Raw genomic sequence first — 7,503 nt, forward strand, 5'->3', positions numbered from 1 at the left:
TAATACAATTATTACAATTATTACTAGCAGAATATGGCTGGATTTACAGCTCATTTACCAAAATGTGGTTTATTTGTACCTCAGCATGTCATGTAAATTCTCAATATAAGTTACGGTTTAATAACTTGTGTTAAACTAAGCTTGTAATTTTGGATTAATTGAATCAGTCATGTTTCAATTAATCATGGGTTAGCTGATTATACAAACCACTAATCAGTTTAAGCATGGTAATAGCTATGTTTACATGGAACAGCTAGGATTTTGCAAAGATATTCACCCAGACTCTAAGCTAGCACAAAAACCACCCCCAAATTTGGTTAGCATTCACTATGCCACAATATCTAATTTAGACAATATACTGAAACCATTTCTAATTTGTGTATCTAGGTTAGAGAAGCATTTTCCTGCTGCTGCCATGCAGATCAGTGGGATAATAATTCCCTAAATTGTTTAGCCAGCATTATTCCAAGTTACTCCATCAGAAAACAAAAAGATTGTTCCTTTTCATTTGTTAATTTTCTCCTCACATGTAAAATCTCTTCAGGTCTTGCTGTGGTTTCATAATGTACTAAGCCAGTGGTCTTCAACATTAAACACTCAAAGAGCCATTTGGACCTGTTTCCCACAGAAAAAAACAACACACGGAGCCACAAAACGCTTCCCGTGCCTGATTATTTCTTGAGTGGCCACAAAACTAGCATGTATAGTTGAATTAAATGTTCTGTTTTTTTCTGAAACTTTTCTTTTCTTGGATTTATCCATGGTTGGCCTACTGGGGGTTGAAAAGTTCAGTAAATCATGTGCTGGCGGGTGTCACACATTGGCACATATTTTGAGTGACGGAGCCGCAGCACAGGGGTTAAAGAGCCACATGCAGCTCCAGAGCCGCAGATTGCTGACCCCTGTGCTAAGCTAACAACGGTTAAATTCACAATATGATAAACAAAAACAAGCAAATAAGCTGGCCCAGTGTGTTGTCTGAAACTAGTCATTAATAGCATGCAGACACAGGCTTATAGTTAAATTAACCATGATTTAATTATGCAGGCTGAGTTCACCATCACTCTGAATTACCAACTAGTCAAACAGGTGCTATATGCATCCAGCTAAAATCTTATAATACACATGTTTTAACCATCACCCACCTCACACCATAAAAAATCATTGATGAGAGGGATGGAAGAATTGCAAAATGCCTTTTGGTTCTTAGCTAAATAAATTATTCATCTAAAACAGTGTTTCTCAAATTTATCAACTTTTAACTATAGACTTCCAATCCAGAATTCCCCACCCAGCATGATGGCTGGATAATTCTGGTAGTTGAAGTACGCATCTTAAAGTTGCTGAAGTTGAGGAGGATTAAGCTAAAGCTCAGGTGTCAAACTCACATCACGGCGGCATCATGTTATGTATCATGACTCTTTCCCCCTTTGCTAAGCCAGGTGTGGGCATGGCCAGCACATGAAACATCCAGCCCATGGGCCTGGAGTTTGACAGTCCTGATCTAAATGACTCAAAATACTATGACATTAGCTTTCATGGGCACCATCCTATTTTTATCCCAATCTGTGGATGTGTATTTAGCTGAAAACTACTGGCTGCTCTACATCACTGCTGTGTAGCTCTTAGACTATATTGTTGTCATTCATTATAGGTCAAAAAATCAAATTGTTACCAGAAGGCCTGGAGTGAAAGATGTGATTTAGTCCTAAATTTACCCGAATCAGCTAATTAGAGCACAAATGACAGCCAACGACCTGAGGTGGCATGTGCCTCCAAGCCTCTTTTCTGAAATTTCGCAAATTCCTTTGAGTAGGAGTGTTGAAAATTGGCAAACCTTTGTTTGAGGAGAAAAATACAAAAACTGTCACATAAGCCCCAAATAGACAATATTGCATACTCTCCACTAATTTTTCCTGTAAGGAAGAAACAAAAATGAAAAACCTGGCCACAACCATTGGCTTGATACTGGTCTACCCATTTTGCATTGTAATGTCATGCACTCTGGTCCACAGAAAAAAGTTGTGGTGCTTTTTTGGTCAAAAAAAATCATGATTTTGTCAAAATAATAACAGCCTGAAGCAGCAATAAAATATATGCAAATATCAATGAGAAATAAATCAAGCTCTGAATTAAAATTCATCCCCCACTGAGCACTGCTTGCTTGACTTCCTTTGGGGAGGGGGGAAATGTGAGTAAACCAATTGGAAGAACATTCCAGAATTAGATATCAAAAAACTTAGCTTGCCAGAAGTAAAAACTAGTAGATTCAGTAAAGCTGCAGTACATCTTGGTATACTGCAGGGATATTAGATTTTAACTAGCAGAACTCTGGGAATAGTTAACTCTGACATAAAGAAACTAAACAGAACTGAATGAGAAAGGAAATGGGAGGAGAACTTAATAGAGAAGGAGAAATGAAAGTTAACTTGCTCTGCTGACTGAAATGAAAGTAAAACCTAGAGCTATTCCTAAAGCTGTGAGTGCTTGCTCTGCAGCTTGACTTTCTACGAGCAGAAGAAAGAGGTGAAAAAGTATTTACAATCAGCTTGAGTATGTGGGAAGCCCCCACCCCCAAACAATAAAATACTTTGAGGAATATTAAAAAGTCAAATTATTATATTTCCTAAACGGAGAAATGGAGAAAAATGTTTTTAGAGGCAGAAAGCAACCCCTACTTTTCTTAATGTCAGATGTCAGCACTTAAGAGATAAAGAGCTTACTGAAAGAAGCAGCCAACTATCTAGACAGCTCTATTCATAAGCAAAGCAAACACTGCAGGCAGAAATCCAAGACAGGATATTTTGAAACTGCTTGCAGCAAAGTTTGACAGCAGAGTGATAGGATTAGAAGCAGTCCCTTGCCCAACATCCAACACAGGACAAAAGCCAATTAGCCACAATAGGAATTACCCAACACCCTTTCAGAACACATGCTCCTTCATTGCAGTCCAAACTTCAAAGAAACCTGGGAGCTCAGATAAACAATAAGCCAGAGGTTGACCAGATTAGCTCAAATAAACACCTAGGAGTTGCATTTCCTCTTTTGCCTATAGAGCCAGTTATGACCCCTACATGACCCCATAGGAATCTGACAGCAGCCAATAGAATATTGAAGGACATGTTCTTGTACAGGAACATGAAGCTGAAATACAAAGCCCAAAGAAGGTATAACTCCTCCCCCATTCTCAACTCCATTTTGTCAGCTGCACCAGAAACATAAATGAGGGTTCTGCTTCATCATTAAATCATCTTTCCAATCAGCCTCCATGTTTCCAGTGTCTTTCTGCCAGCTTGGAACTGAACCAGATGGATATTTCTTCCAACAAGTATATTCATTTGGAAATTAATTCTGACCATGCAGATTGCCAGGGCTTTAGATCATGGTAGTCTTTTTAGTGGTATAACTCAGACGTAAGTGCCACTGTGCTTATAGCCTATGGAGCACAGTAAATTATTGCTGTGATTACACCAAGCGCTTGTAAGCTGGAATGTTGTAAGCTAATAGCTAAGTAGTTAAAAATATAGCAGATAAAATAATTTAAATATTCACTCTGCTCAGCTAAATCATATATGACAGGGTGGTGGGAAAGCTGAAACTGGTCTGTGGTTTTGGAGGGAGGCTGGCATATAAAGGTAACAAAAAGTGGAAGTCTGATCACATTTACAAACTATGCTTTCAAAATACCCATATGTCTGTGTGGCCCATGTCTTTGAGTCACTGTTGATTCCTGGCTACTGCCTGGGCAAGTCCTTGTAGTTTTCTTGGTAAGAATTCAGAAATGGTGAAATCCAATTTTTTTTACTAGCGGTTCTGTGGGCGTGGCTTGGTGGGTGTGGCAGAGGAAGGATACTGTAAAATCCCCATTCTCTCCCCGCTCCTGGGGGAATGATATTGCAAAATCTCCATTCCCACCCCACTCCTGAGGGAAGGTTATTGCAAAATCTCCATTCCCACCTCACTCTGGGGCCAGACAGAGGTGGTATTTGCCAGTTCTCCGAACTACTCAAAATTTCTGCTACTAGTTCTCCAGAACCTGACAGAACCTGCTGGATTTCACCCCTGCATTACCTGCTTCCTAATGACGAGATGATTACCTCTTTAGCTTAAGCCATGATGCTCTTCCAGATTCAAAACAACTAATTTAGCTAAACTAGTTGGAATGAAAAGAGGGCAAAGAGAAGCCATTATAGCAGTGTCCCTGGGATACTAGGGCTGAGAGTGAGTGACTATCCCAAGATCATCCAGGTGGCTTCATGTCTCAAGTGGGACTAGAATTAACATTTGCTTGAAAGTAAGTCTCAGAGTTACTTCTGGAACTGACATCTGCATTTTGGTTTGCTCTTGTAGGACTCAGGAAGTTGAAGGATCAGTTCATGTGTGAATAAGCCATATTTTGCTTGGCTTTGGTTTAGTCTCTAGTATGTGAAAGAGACCGAAAAATTGGTGTAGTAGTTCAAAGTGCCGGACTAGACTAAATCCTAATCCTTCTAATCCTGCTTTGGGCACAAAGTCAGCCAGCTGACCTTGGGCCAGTCTCTCTGTGCCAGCTTTAGGAAGCTGGCAGTGGCAAACAGTTTCTCAAATCTTGCCAAGAAAGGGATCAAGGTGAAGATTCCCTTTGCACATAAGCGCTAGTCGTTCCCGACTTTAGGGAGCTTTGCTCATCTCCGTTTCTAAGCTGAAGAGCCAGTGCTGTTGGATGACAATTCTGTGGTCATGTGGCTGGCATGACTAAATGCCAAAGGCTCACAGAACGCTGTTAACTTCCCACCAAGGTAGTCCCTATTTTTCTTCTTGCATTTTTAACGTGCTTTTGAACTGCTAGGTTGGCAGAAGCTGGGACAAGTAACGGGAGCTCACTCCATTATGCAGCGCTAGTGATTCGAACCGCCGAACTGCTGACCTTTCTGATCTACAAGCTCAGCATCTTAGCCACTGAGCCATCGCATCCCCTTGATGCGGTGAAAGGGATTAGAAAGAAAGAGATTAGTCCAGGCTATAGTCAGGAATTAACACTGACATAAAGTCAATCCCCCTTCCCCCCCCCAAGGATACTAGGTGAACTAAATCTGTTATGCTTTGTAAGGCTTAGTAAATAGTTTAGCAAATTGTACAAGGTTGGCCAATTACCTTATTTAGAAGACCTGGTTAAATTACATCTTAGCATCCAGTTTGAGAGATGAAATACAGTAGAGAAGGGTTTAAAATTAAGTGAAGAGGAGGCAAGGGAAAAGAAGCAAAAAACTTATATATTGTGTATATTGCAATATGGTATTATGATATATACCTCATTTATATAAAAAAAGCCATGTTCAGGATGTCGTGCCCTGTTTTGTAATATGGGTTTACAGTTTTAACTACCTGTGCTCTGATCTGTGTGGTTTGTTAATTCAGCATTAGGTTATTTCATGTCTGGCTTTAAAGTATGTAGTGAAATCTATTGTGTTGTCTATCCAAAAATATAGCAACAGCCTTAGTTATATTGGCTACAAGAAAGCTCCCCATGACTGACTTTGTTGATATTAGGATTTCTTAGATACGGTAACCAGATGCTACTCTATTGGGTTCGAACTGTCTAGACTCTAGAGAATTGAAATCACAGTAATTTCTTTCAGTAAGGACAAAACCAGTCATGGGAGTGCAACATGTGTATCTCTCCACTCTTGAGACTTTAACAGTAGGGGGACTCTATATCGCATTCTGATAGAACAAATTCCTTAAGTAGACCATTAGGGGATGCTCCATACTGTAACTTGGCTCTTTTACTGATCCTTTCTAAGTACTGAAGAGGGAAGAAGTTGGTGAAATTTAGGAGATATTCAATCAGCTTGTTTTTAGGTAACCAGAACAGGCAATACTTGGGTTTTTTCACTAGAAAAAAAGAAACAGGAACAAACAAATCTGCTATTATGAGCAGTAGAATACTGTACTGTCTATTGTGATGGATGGAAATACAATCCATTGTTTGTATTAATCTAAATTAGAAAAAGTGTATGTTTTCTTGTACTTTTCTAGTATATCCCTTTCTTATATTCTGCTTTGCCATTAATGTCATCAAAAATTGCTGGTGAAATAACCATTATTTCAGAACTGTCATTACAAATTATAAAACTTGAAAGATGGTATGAACTTTGTTGCTATGTTTATGTTGCCGTTCTAAGTTTCCAATATAAAACTCCTTCTTTTAAAGAACAAATTGTTAAAAGTGAAAACTTAAGTTTGCTTATTTGTGTTAGTTGTACAAGTACATAATATATTTGAAATATATATATTTCAAATCAGTACTCTTTTCACACAGTTGAGTCATTCCCCATGACATTATGGGTAGATTATAAATGATGTGTATAGATATTGTTAAAAATAAATATTCAAGTAATTTTAGAACGTAGGGAAAGCATGCAGAGTACAGCTTCTGAAAGTTTTTCCAACCCTTTTCATAGCAGCTGCCAGCAACTTGTATTTATATTTTCTTCTGGCAACAGTGTTGAATCTGTGTTTCTGTTGTCTGTACCCTCTTATGTTGTCTCTGTGTGTTTGTGTGCATATGCATCAGGGGTGGGATTCAGCCAGTTCAGACCGGTTCTGACAAACCGGATGCTAATTTTACCTCTGGTTTGCTGAACCGGTAGTTGCAAGGTCAGGCTGGCCCTGCCCACCCCACCCCACCCCGCCCCTCCCAGGAGTCTCTACATGGCCTATTTTGGATGCCAGGTAAGTGCAAGACCTGTGTGGAGGCTCTGGGAGAGCGAAAAACAGGCCTCCCGGAAGTTCCTGAAGTCTGGAAATGAGCCATTTCCGGCCTCCGGAGAGCCTCTGGAGCCGAGGGAGGCCATTTTTGCCCTCCCGGAGGCTGGAGAAAAGCCTCTGGAGCCTGGGGAGGGCGAAGACCCCCCCGCCATAGTGCAGGAGGCCAAATAGGTCACGCCCACCATGTCCACACCCACCCAGCAACCGAGCAGAGAACTGGTTGCTAACATTTTTGAATCCCACCCTTGATGCCATGTGTGTGCATGCATTGGGTGAATACAAGGAGTCAACTTTCTGGTTCTGAGGACTACTATTGGAAATTGCCATTGTACACACATCACACATTCTTGTAACTCGCAGGTTGCAAAGGTAGGCAAGGTCACAGGATGGCCTGATCTCTCTTCTCCTCCCAGTGATCCTTCTATAATTGCTGCTTTGGAATTATAGCTGGAAACACCCATCTTGAGTAGGACAGGAACAGATGGGAACAAATCTGATCACTGCAACCTATGTTTACATTTGCGTATTATTCATGCCTGAAATAAACATGACCATTCATTCAGGGTGTAAGCATTCCCCTTTATTAATATACTCTGGTGATATTTTATTTTAGTGTGGTGTAATGGGTTAATGGTGACTTGCTTAATGACCATGGCGGAATTGAGGTAAGTCTGTTAATTAAGGATTTTTAATACAGATGTGTGATACATGATATATTTCCCAAAACATTCATATCAATTTTTCTTTTTTACT

This window comes from Ahaetulla prasina, chromosome 3 (assembly GCF_028640845.1).
Source record: "Ahaetulla prasina isolate Xishuangbanna chromosome 3, ASM2864084v1, whole genome shotgun sequence".
Lineage (NCBI taxonomy): Eukaryota > Metazoa > Chordata > Lepidosauria > Squamata > Colubridae > Ahaetulla > Ahaetulla prasina.